We start from the raw sequence: 12,301 nt of genomic DNA, 5'->3' as shown, positions 1-12,301 counted from the left end.
AATTTATTCTTGTTACATCTCAATGGTTATCCCATCCCTTGTATCCTCCCATTCTTCCCTCCCTCCCATTTTCTCCTTACTCCCCTCCCCTATGACTGTTTCTGAGGGGGATTACCTCCCCCTGTATATGTTCATAGGGTATCAAGTCTCTTCTTGGTAACCTGCTGTCCTTCCTCTGAGTGCCACCAGGTCTCCCCCTCCAGGGGACATGGTCAAAGGTGAGGCCCCAGAGTATGTGAGAAAGTAATATCCCACTCTCCACTCTACTGTGGAGAGTGTTCTGTCCATTGTCTAGATCTGGGTAGGGGTTTAAGGTTTACCGCCTGTATTGTCCTTGGCTGGTGCCTTAGTTTGAGCGGGACCCCTGTGCCCAAATCTGCCTATCATAATGTTCTACTTGTAGGCTTCTAGGACCCTCTGGATCCTTCTACTTTGCCATTCTGAGATTCCATCTTACACCCATCAGAATGGCTAAGATAAAAAATTCAAGCGACACCACATGCTGGTGAGGATGTGGGGAGAGAGGAACACTCCTTCATTGCTGGTGGGAATGCAAACTAGTACAACCACTTTGGAAATCTATCTGGTGCTATCTCAGAAAAATGGGAATAGGGCTTCCTCAAGACCCAGCTATTCCACTCCTTGGAATATACCCAGAAGATGCTCCAGCACACAACAAGAAAATTTGCTCAACCATGTTCACAGCAGCCTTATTCATAATAGCCAGAACATGGAAACAGCCTAAGTGTCCCTCAATAGAAGAATGGATAAAGAAACTGTGGTACATATACACTATGGAATACTATTCAGCTATTAAAAACAAGGAATTCCCGAAATTTGTGGATAAATGGATTGAGCTAGAAATGATCATAATGAGTGAGTTAACCCAGAAGCAGAAAGACTCAAATGGTATATACTCACTTATATCTGCATATTAGCCCAAGGGGCATGTCCCACGAAAGCCTTCACTTACCAGGAAACTGAGACAGAGGGGAGGACATTCTAGTGGGACTCTAGATGAAAGAAGCATAGAGATAATTTTTGTTTCTGCCTTAAAGTTAAGGGATAATTAGAAGGTTGCATATGCTATTTGCTAATTGTTGTTTCAGTCCTTTGTGTATGGGTTTGTTGCCTGCATGTATGCCTATGTACCTTGTGTGTGCACTGCCTGAAGAGGCAAGAAGAGGGCATCAGAACCCCAGAACTGGGGTTACAGACTGTGGGAGTCACCATATGGGTGCTGGGAATGGAACTCTGGTCTTCTGGAATAGCAGCAAGTCTCTTGACCACTGTGCCATCTCTCTAGCCCTCCCTATCCCTATCTATCTATGTATCTATGTATTTATCTAGCGATCTATGTAACTATCTATGTATCTATGTATCTATCTATAATCTATCTATCTATCTACCTATCTATGTATCTATCTATATATCTGTCTCTCTATCTTTTTTGAGATGGGGTGGTGTTTCCCTGGTTGTCTGGAACTCCCTGTGTAGAGCAGGCTGGCTTCACACTCACAGAGATCCACTTGCCTCCTTTCTTGAGCACTGAGATTATAGGTGTGAGCCCTACCCCTGGCTTTTGTATATATTTATTCCTCAAAGTTTATTTTCGAAGTCTACACAGAATGATCTTTTGTGTGATGGCATGAGAAGTTGTTGGAGAGCTTTCATGAGAAGGGCTGGTGGTGTGGCAAAGGTAGTTGGAAATAACCAGAATTGCACACAAAGCAACATGAAGGCAGCTTTCTGTTCTGTGGGATGGGACCAGGTTGGAAAAAAACCCCAACAGACTGTGCACTGAGGCAGCCAGGTGGAGCAGAGCAGAGTGAGAGGGGCAAGTTGTGTTGGAGAAAAAGGAGAAGGAGAGCAGAAGAGAGGAGGCGAGAGCACTTGCTGGTGAGGGTGGCTGCAGCAGCTTCCAGCTCTGCTCCATGACAGCAGGAAGTCACTTGCTTTCCTGTTAACCCCTTCAGTGGCAGAGGAAAGCCCAGTGCATGGGGCAAAGGGTCACTTTGTAATTTAGTCTGTTTAAAAGTCACACCTTTTTTTCCCCCAACTATTTGGGCTTATTCTGTGTGTTCTACTTTTCATGAAGCATTTGTAAATTTTTACCTACTCATGGAGCCATTTACTCACTGGATATGCCTGGCTCTTTGACTCAGGAATAAGGATTGCTGGAGAAAAATCGAGTCTGCAGTATTTTACATAGATGCAGGGATGAGGTCAGTGTACTGTACAAGTTGTGTTGGTTCATATGAGAGTTTTCCCAGGTTAATGGTTTTAAGCACAAAGAAGTGAGCTTTCTTTACATCGAAGAAGTTATACCTGCAAGCAACTAGAGGTGAAACTGGCAATTCTGCTGAGGTGCATTCCAGTGGAAAAAACACTGTATAACTAAGAACACAGTGGGATAACTTGTAACAGTTAAGGCTGGGGAGAGTGTAGACTTCAGAAGAAAGAGAAAAAGATATAGTAAGCATGCTGTTACATAAATGTTTAAAATGCCATGGACTGGTTCAGTGAGTAAAAGGTGCTTGCTGCCAAGTCTGATGATTTGAGTTCAATCCCCAGGACCCCCACTGTAGAAGGAAAGAATCAACTGTTGACTGGAGCAAGCTTCCTCTGACCTTCACACACCCTTCCCCCAAAACACACATATAAATATTATCAATTAAATAAAAAACCACCAAAAACAAAAATTCAGGTATGGCTATGGTGGTACAAAACTGTAATTCCAGCACTGAGAAGACTGAGGCAGGAGGATTATGAGTTTGAGGCCAGCCTGGATGCAGAATGACACCCTACCAAAAGGGGGACAATATGGTATTGTATGCTGCCCTTCACATGTAACCTATACCTTAGCTAAAAATGATAATGCTGTTGTGTACTTTGCAAGTGGGCCCAACTGATGAAGAAAAGGAAGATGCTAAGGCGCCTCCAGCTTCCTCTCTTGCTTACTCTTCAGGTCCCTATCCAAAAAGTTTTTCTTGCCTTTTAAATCTGTGCTAGTTTCTTCTGTCCACAGACCAGTAAGTCTAGACGCAGTCAGCAATCAGGTGTGTGAGTATGTGCTTCTAGGAAAAGGGTCACTGCCAAGTAGCTGTTAAATGCAACCTATGTTTTTTCAGTATTTAAAATAAAAAAAATTAAATCAGTTTTTATAATTAAAAATTAATTAATTAATTAATTAACTTTACATCCGCTCCTTCCCTCCTTCGAGTCCTTCCTTTCCACCTCTGTCCTCCCCCGCCCCCTAATCCACTCCTCCTCCCTTTCTCTTTAGAGAAGGGAGGCCTCCCATGGATATCAACCAGCCTTGGCATATCAAATTGCAGTAAGAAAGACTATGCACATCTCCTATCGGGGCTGGAGGAGGCAGCCCAGTTAGGGGAAAGAAATCCAGAGGCAGGCAGGAGAGTTAGTGACAGCCCTGCTCTCGCTGTTAGGAGTCCCACACCAAGACCAAGCTGGACAACTGTTACATGGCACAGAGGACAGAGGGCATAGGTCAGTCCCGTGCATGCTCTCTGGCTGATGGTTCCATCTCCGTGCGTCTCTATGGGCCCAGATTAGTTGATTCTGTAGTTTCTTTCTTTCCTTCCATTTTTCTTTCTTTCTTCTTTCTTTCTTTTCTTTTTTTTTTTTTTTTTTTTGAGGTGTTGACCCCTCTGGCTCCTACAATCTTTCTTCCCCCTCTTCCACAGGATTCCCCAAGCTCTGCCTAATTGTTTGGCTGTGGGTCTCAAATGCAACCTCTTTTAAAAAAGGTTAAAATGAAAAACCATACAGTTGAGTGGCTGAGACAGATGGTAGACATTTATTCCTTAGACGTTTTGTGTAGGTGTTGCCCACTACGTGTCCTGGCTTCTCAGAGAGGTGCTTACTAATGAGGCCTCTTCGTTTTGGTTCTTCAAATGTGAATTACTTGATACTGAAGGGTTTTTGTTTTGTTTTTTGTTTTTTGCCTAATTCTGCAGGCAAAATGTGTCTCAACTTTTAAGAGTTGTTAGCTAGGCTGGACCCTTGATGACAATAAGTGTGGTTGGAGTCTATCATTGCTACATGGTGTTCTGGCACCTTTTGTGGTTATAAGTAAGCAGGAAATTAATTATAGATACAATTATGCTGACATTATGACAACTTCAGCCACTAGATTAACTTTTTCTCTTACAGTTGCACAGTAGATTTACTATTCATGTGTGTCTCTGTGTTTTGGGCATGCAGTCCGTATGTAGGGGTTAGAGGACAACCTGCCTCTCTCGCAGTGAGGGTTCTGGCCATGTTGTCAGGCTTGGCAAAAGAACCCTTTGTTCGCTGAGCCAGCTCCAGAGCCCCAGGGTGAGCACTGTAAAAGGACCCTTCGAGCTACACAGGTTCCAGTTTCAAATCATTATCTGCAATGTATATTATAGCATGTGGCGTTTGGAACACCTGCCCCCTTGTCCCCTTTTTGTGGCATTGGGTCTCATTTATCACTTGCTTGCCTTGAACTTGCTCTCAGGATGATTTGCTTGCTTGCTTGTTTGTTTGTTTGTTTTAGAGACAGGGTTTCTCTGTGTAGCCTTGGCTGTCCTGGACTTGCTTTGTAGACCAGGCTGGCCTTGAACTCACAGCGATCCACCTGCCTCTGCCTCCCAAGTGCTGGGATTAAAGGCGTGCGCCACCACGCCCGGTTTCAGGGTGATCTTGAACTGCTAATTTTCTAGCCTCTGCTTCTTGAATCTGGGATTTTAGCCATGCACTAACTTCCTGGGTTTTATCTTGTGCTGGGGATTCTCTATAGTTTTTTTATTTGAAACTTTCTATAATGTTCTTTTATTTATAGCAAAATACTTATGGCTTCCAAAATGAAACAAAACCAATACAATTAAGCAAGAGTGGGATTTCAGTTATGTGTTGGCTACAGCATGTTCAGAGTCGTGACCTGCCATGGCTGTAAGCGTTATGTGTGCTTTCATTTTTCCCTTAATGCTCCTTTTCATTGTTGATGTCTTTGAGCGTCTCTTCTAACCCTTCTGCGAAACCCACTTTTAGCTCAGAAACTGAGTGGAAAGAGGAAGCACCGCGCTTGGTAACAGGTAGGAGCCTCTCTGTGCAATGGGCCGAGCCTGCCCGGTTACCTGGCATGAAGTCATTCATTGCTTCTTTAGTAGCAGAGTGGAGAACCATGCGTTCTGCGGGGTGCCTTTCCAGCGAGGAGAGCAGACCGGCATAGCAACAGACGAGCAGGAGGCAGCAGACCAGGGAGGGAAAGGAAATGCGGGACCACAGGAATAAAATAATAAAATAGAACATTAGAAAGCCAAGTGGAGGACACTGCCAGGAACGTTAGAATAAAAAGGTAAACTGGATCATAGAAAAGAGGAAAAAAAAATAAGAGGGTTAAGTCATACACACATAACACTGGCACTGAGTTATCAAACCTTCAGAGAGAACAGAAAATTGAAGATAAAAGAAAAGAAAGACAATTGATCCATTCTTCAGCACATATGGGTATGCTTTCCCAGAATGTGGAGTGCAGTGAGTCAGGCACGAGGGTGCACATCTTTAATCCCAGCAAGACTCAGGCCAGCCTGGGCTGCGTAGTGGATCTGTCTTAAAAAAAATCCAAGGGGAAACAAAGCTAAACAGTGTGTACCGCAGTGAAGGCAAGCCATGGCTGCTGAGCTACATAACCGTGCAAGCTGAGAACACACAAGATGAAGATGGGACCCTTCAAGATCCTTCCAGCTTCTTGGTCTCAGGCCAGAGACAAATGTGATAAGAAGGATGGAGCCTTGTGATAGAGGTGATGCAAAGGATGAATGCAGGAATAGTCTCAGGGCAGAGACAAAGGCGATGGAAAGGATGGAATTGCAGGCATAGTAACTCATGGACCACAAATACTTGAGCATGCACTCAAAAGCCTGAAGGAAGCTCAGACTAGTAAATTCTTTATGTTTAATAAATGTATGTATTTGTGTTCAGTCTGTCATCTAAGTATGAAGTAGAATAGAGAGCCTTTTGGCCATGCAAGGACTTAAATATGTACTTGGCTAGAGAGCAGTGAAGGCAGGTCTCAGCAGCTCCAGAGAGCGTCCAGGAAGGGAGAGTGCAACACTGTGTCTGCTTAGACAAGCTTTAAAGAAAGCTACCCTTGGATTAAAAAAAAAAAGTCATTTTATTAACTTAACACAAAACTAGTATAATGATGTGGCTTTAAAAGACACCATTAGCACGAATAGTTCTTGTATGGTAGTTGTTGCTGGGAACACTGCTGCGAATAAATTGCAGAAACAAAGCAGGCTCCAGCATCAGATGGGGAAAAAAGTCTTCCTTTAGAAAGAGTTACTTAGCAGTTCTGACAGTCTATTCCAGGGTGGCAAGCCCTGTGAATTGAGGCCAAACTGGAGCTGAGTCGAATTTTAATTGCCGAGGAATCATTGTGTAAATACAATCTACGAATGAGTCGATGTGAAACTGTAACTGAGCCTTTAAAGGCTCTGATTCAGCGCTGGAGTTTAGCTCCCCTCTAACTAGGAGCTGTAAGTACGCTTGGCAACACAAGGGCTCAGGTTAGAGCGAGAGGTGTGAGTGCGAGGGAGCGGCTTTCAGGGGACTGGTGCGCAGCCGTGCCAGCGGCTGGAAGTAAAGGCCATGCGCCATAGCACGGCCACGGAAGTTTCACTGTGGCTGGGCCCAAGAAAACAGGCAAGCAGGCCCCTGGCTTCTGACCGTGTTTGGGGAGCTCTTCCATCCTTTATGCGGCTTTCTGTTTCACCTGCTGAATGTTTGTGAGCTGGAAGGCAGAAGCAACTTTGGATCATATAAGCAGTTTGTATATTTTATTGTGATGACTTCTGTTTTGAAGGAATTACTATCTCAACAGTTTTGCGATTTGATGAAACCACCGTGGTTTCATAAGCTCTGACTGGTATGGAGGATTGTAACGGTATACACATCGTGTTTGGGTCAGGTTTTGTTTTAAAGAAGTCAGACGTCCAGGCAGATTATTCCACTCCTGGAAATTCCTATTACAGTGCTTGGTTCACTTGGCTTAGGAGTGGAGATAAAGCAAGGCCTAACACCTTACCGAATGTTTGCTTCAACTTTGTATTTATCTGGTTTTAGAATCTCCTATTATGTTTATTTCCTCAAGTTTTTCATTTCAGCACATTAATATGAAATGCTGTGCTGAATAGCAAGCAATGAATCTGATTTGAAGGATATTTAACTTTTGGTTTATTTTTAAATTGTGTATGTGTGTGTATGGCAGTGTGTGTGTGGGGTGGTGTGGTGTGTGTATGTGTGTGTGGGGTGGTCTCTGTGTGTGGGTGTGTATGGTGAGGTGGGGTCTGTGTCTTGCTATGGATATGCACATATTAGTGCAGGTGCCCTCTGAGGACAGGGGCAGCAAATCTTCCTGAAACTGGAGTTCCAGTTGGTTGAGTTGCCCATTTGAGTCCTCTGCAAACACACTGTGAACTGTGCTTTCTCTCCACACCCCTTAAAGGAATGTTCTAATCCATTCATTAGCTGACACCAAGCTTCAGAGAGGCTCCAGGTGCAAGTGTCCTGGAGTGGAGACCTGATCTGAGACACAATTGCAACAGAAGCAGAGACAGTTTCGTAGGAAAACAACACACTTTGGAGGTAGGAAGCCAGAGGGGAGAAGGTTTAGCGGTTAAGCAGGACCCTCTAGAAAGGATTGGTGCTATTTGAGTCATTTGCATAGTGTGGGTGTTATGTGAAACTTTTCCTGGGGAGACAGGACACACACACACACACACACACACACACACACACACACACACACACACACACACACTCTACTAATCCCAGATAGGGAACTTCTGGCAGACAAAAGTAGTCATTCTACCCAAATCCAACCTAGTGAATTAATGGGTTAGTTTCAGGAGGATATGTGAGGGTTTACAGGAGCATGGGCAGCTTAACACACAGCTACATCACCAGAAAGCCCATGTCAGCACCGGTGACAGGTCACAAAGCTGCAACTCCTGTATGGCTTGCTGGAAGCTGGGCAGGTATGAGAGCCCCTCCTCCCAGTCTCCTCCCCCAGCAGCTCACCTCTGCTTTTGTAACCTCAGGAGGAGGCCTTTGTGGGTCTTGTAAGTTTCAGCTCCCCCAGATCTATGAGGTTTGTTCACTTCCTGATTTCATGGATCCCCTATGGTTGTTGGACGGAATGGTACTCCATAACAAGGGGATCTGTTACATGTAGTCCTACATACAACATCACATGCCAAGCACGTGTGGACTCTCCATGCACAGCTGTTTTAGCATTGTAACAAGCCGTGGGTGCCTGTCTGCCCATGTGCCAGTGGCCCTCACTGGTAGCTGAATTCCAGCTGTCCTCTTCGTTAATTCTGCAGGGTTTTGTGTAAGTTCCCCCCTGCCCTTCCCCCTCCCACCCTACCTTGGACTCAGTTCTTCGGGTTCTTCTGTGGAGCTGAGGGATGGTGACCATCTTCTGATGAGGAACGTGGCCCCTCCTCGAAGGGGGCTCCTCCTGACCTGCCTGGTGGCTGGAAAGGAGCATCCGATTCCCCAATAGGAACTGGCTGGGATCACTGTAGCACAGAGAGCTTGTCTCACAATTTCTATCTGAATGTGTCGACCTTCAAACATCATTTCTCTCTGAGCTTCAGGCATGTTCCCCTGGTATTGCCGCTGTCATGTCCACTACCATTAGGCCTTGAAGTACAGCTTCCCTCATCATTTTAACTTTGGAGGTTAAGAGTGAGATCCCTCTAAATAAGACCAATAATAACTTATAGCCGACACCCAATGAAAATAAACATCTATCTCCCAAGAAAGCAAGCAAAAACCTACCCACCCTCCCTTAAGGGAAATGGAGCATCGTTCTCTTCTGATTTGTGACAGATAATACCTTTGTAGGGGCCCAAATAAAATTAGGGAAAATGGTTAAACAACCTAGGAGTAGCATTTGTGGTCCAGTTTCTAAATGTTGAGAGATCCCTTGGGCTATTAAAAGGAATACCGATGGTCCCATACTGAGAATGTGGCAGAACACAAAAATCAGTTCCAAAAAGGAATTTGAGGTGTAGTAATTGAGCATATGTTATACCAACAATGCCAAAGAATAAAAACCTTAAGCGGATCTTCTTATATTTATAAACAAGACTTATCTTTGTATTTAAGAACTTAACTTTTCTTGTTTGAGGAAGATTTTTAAACTATTAAAAAGTGTGTATGTGTATGCTACATGTGTGCAGGTGCCCAGGGAGTCCAGAAGAGGACATCAGAGTCCCTGGAGCGGGAGTGTCAGGTGGCTGGTGTCCAGCCACTGATGTGAGTGCTGGGAACAGAATCAGGCGCTCTGCAGGAGCAGTGCCTGCTTCTGACTACAGAGCCTTCTCCCCAGTTCCTTCAAAGTCTTTTAAAGTTTGCAGCTATGAACAGCCTTGTCTCTAAGATGATCTTGAGGCTGTGGGCAGGGCTTTTTTTCTTTTTGATTTTTAAAAACTAAACATTTGCTATATTTTACATATACATTTATGTTATTACATATATATACAATAAACTACCTATAGCAAGAAGAACCATGATACAACCATGAATTGTATAAATGTTACATTCTTAGTGTTTTGGCTATTCGTATTTGACAGCCTTGAAGAAAGCATCTTTCCTATCTTGGTGCGTCTAAAATTCTGAATGTAAATCAATATCTATCATATCTCATCAGTGTCAATTTAAAACATCTATCTAGACCTAAACACATCTTAACCCCGAATCAACTAAGCTTAATTGTAAAAACTAAGCTATCTGTTCTTCAACCTCATCAGAGACTTGAGAAGGAATAAAATTGATTATCTGAGTATGCCGGGAGTGCAGGTTAGCAGCTTTCCAAATGAGAAGATGACAGAGACAGTTTGCTATCTGACAGAGCTTTTAATGTAGCGAATAATCTACGGCATTCACTCTGTCTGTATACCCTGAACAGATGTCAGCAAACATCGCTGAGTCTTATTATCTGCCACCTCCTCCCCCCAATGTGCCTGTCTTTTACGCTAGGTTATGGGAATATGGTGGCTGATTCTACTTCCTGGGTCATCATGAAGAGAGAACAAATAGGCTTTAAAGCCTTTTGAATTGTGGATGTCACAGTATTTTCTTTCTTTCTTTCTCTCTCTTTCTTTCTTCTTAATTCACTAAGGTATAAATGACAAGAACTAAACAGTTAATGTCTGTCATTTTTTTTTTAATGAACCTGTTTTTACAAGTGTCTTAGCTCTCTTGTGTACCAGGCATGTTCAGTCGGTCTGTACCTCTGTGGGTGGCCTGCTTCTGTGGAAGAGGCTTATGTTTAACTGTGGGCCCACTCAACACTGCCATTTTCAGAGATGTGGGTGGGATAATCCTCACATAGGTGGATTCCCTCTTTGTAGAAGACAGGAAGCACTGTTTTTATTGAAGTCTACTCGACGCAGTTCTTCCCTAGTGCCCTGATCAGCTCTTTAAAACCCCTTCTTGTCTTCCTTCGTCCTCTCAGGTGGCAGGTCCAAGCATTATCCCTCAGGGCTGAGGCTGTCGGTCTATATTTTATCTCTAGTGTTGAAGACTCTAAAGGGTAAAATTAAAAGTTAACTTGGAGTTTCTGGGATACTGCTGCTTTCTTTTTATAGTTCCCCCTAATGTTTGGAGCATAGTAACTGGTTAAATAAAAATCCAGCAGTATCTAACCATAGCATCCAGAAAATTAATCATACACATATACTCACACACACGTGTATACACATATACTCACCCTGATACTATACACACATTTACCATCTTTTTAAAGATTTTTCTTTTATAAACCTTATTATGACTTAGACCCCTGATATACTTAAGCCTTCTGGTTTTCTCCTCACTTCTCCTATTTCCATTTTGGAACAATCCCTTACCCTTGGGTGAAGAAATCACCTAAAAAGCCTTTCCCCTCTTCTTCTGTATTTTGTATTCAGAACTCCTGTAAAGGAGCTGTATCTGAAGCCCAGGCAGGGTGAAAGCCTGCTGCGCATGCCATTGGTTTGTGCCTGTCTCCTTTCCCTCTGTTACAGGCAGGCAGGTACACAGTCACACCCTAGCTCCACTTGTATTGCTGTGATGAGTTGCCCTGACCAAAAGCAACTTGGGAAGAAAGGATTTATTTGGCTGCCAATTCCAGATTATTGTCCGTTATTTCAGGGATGTCAAGGCAGGAACTTGAAGGGTCACATCACACCCACAGTCAAGAACAGAGAGAATAAACACGTGCTTGCCTGCCTCTCAGCTGGCTTTTTATTCCTCTGCAGTCCAGGGCACAGTGTACGGTCCCACCCTCACTCCTGGTGGGTTTTTCCACTTCAGTTAACAATCAAGACAGTTTCCTACGGACATGCACACAGGCTAAAATGGTCTAAGTAATTCCTCATTAAGACCGTGTTTCCCAGGTGACTATGCACTGGGTGAGTTGACAGGTAAAATTAACCATCAGACAGAAAAAGACATAGATAAGTTAACTGAATTGTAAAAGAAACCAGAACCTAAATTATGTTTATGACAGAGTGAAATGTTTTAGGAGCACCTGCTCATGGGATACATTTTCTATGAGTGCTGATCAGGAAGCAAGAACATAACCACTTTTTGATTCTACAGCCCCAGTTTTTTACAGTTATGTCTTCAGTATCTGCATCTTAGTTAGATATGGCTAAGATAAAGACCTTGAAAACCTGTTTCAAGAGGTAGTAGTAGCGGTGTGTGTGTGTGTGTGTGTGTGTGTGTGTGTGTGTGTGCGCGCGCGCGCGTGTGCGTGTGCGTGCTTGTGCATTGGGTAGGACTGAGATCCTGGGCAGAAAGGCAGTAGCTTCTACATGTAATGCCATCAGTGTGAGTTACAATTCACCCTATAAATGTTTGCATTCATATACACAAGGCATTTTAAACTAAGCACGCCAAGAATAGTAACTTAGCTTACAATAATCTGAAAGTGATGTAAGAAGCTGCAGAGTTTGCTGCCTCATTATTTCTGAGGGTGAATTGAGTTTTGCCCCATGTTGCTTTTAGAGCCAGACAGAATGATGCAATAACAGATACATGAAAGCAATTTTCCTGAACACACTATAGAATTAAATGGAGTGTTGTCGGCAGAAAGTTCACATCTGTGTGTCTTTGACATGTAAGAAAGGCTCAGCAAAACCAAAATGGCCAGGAGATTAAGTTTATTTTGCTTGTCCCCCAGTTGGAGATACATAGCAGAGGGCGGCCGGCCTAGGTCAGCTTTACTCTCTGCGGCTTCAACTAGCCTGCTGAAAAC

General features: G+C 43.7%; 1 protein-coding gene across 8 annotated transcripts in view; it reads left to right on the top strand.

Annotated features, from left to right (window-relative positions):
- The window catches only part of MYO6 (myosin VI), a 132,668-nt gene that overhangs the window by 26,665 nt on the left and 93,702 nt on the right, over positions 1-12,301 (top strand). Inside the window, exon 1 of one of the 8 annotated variants that reach the window (XM_084752259.1) lies at positions 6,509-6,527. The exons of the other annotated variants lie outside the window; for them this stretch is intronic. The gene's annotated coding sequence lies outside the window, so the exon portion shown is untranslated. Of the gene's footprint in view, positions 1-6,508; positions 6,528-12,301 lie in introns of those variants that run through there. 8 annotated transcript variants of the gene reach the window in all.

The sequence above is a fragment of the Acomys minous genome, assembly GCF_964271855.1.
Source record: "Acomys minous genome assembly, chromosome: 13".
Lineage (NCBI taxonomy): Eukaryota > Metazoa > Chordata > Mammalia > Rodentia > Muridae > Acomys > Acomys minous.
This window is presented reverse-complemented; position numbering and strand designations above follow the sequence as displayed.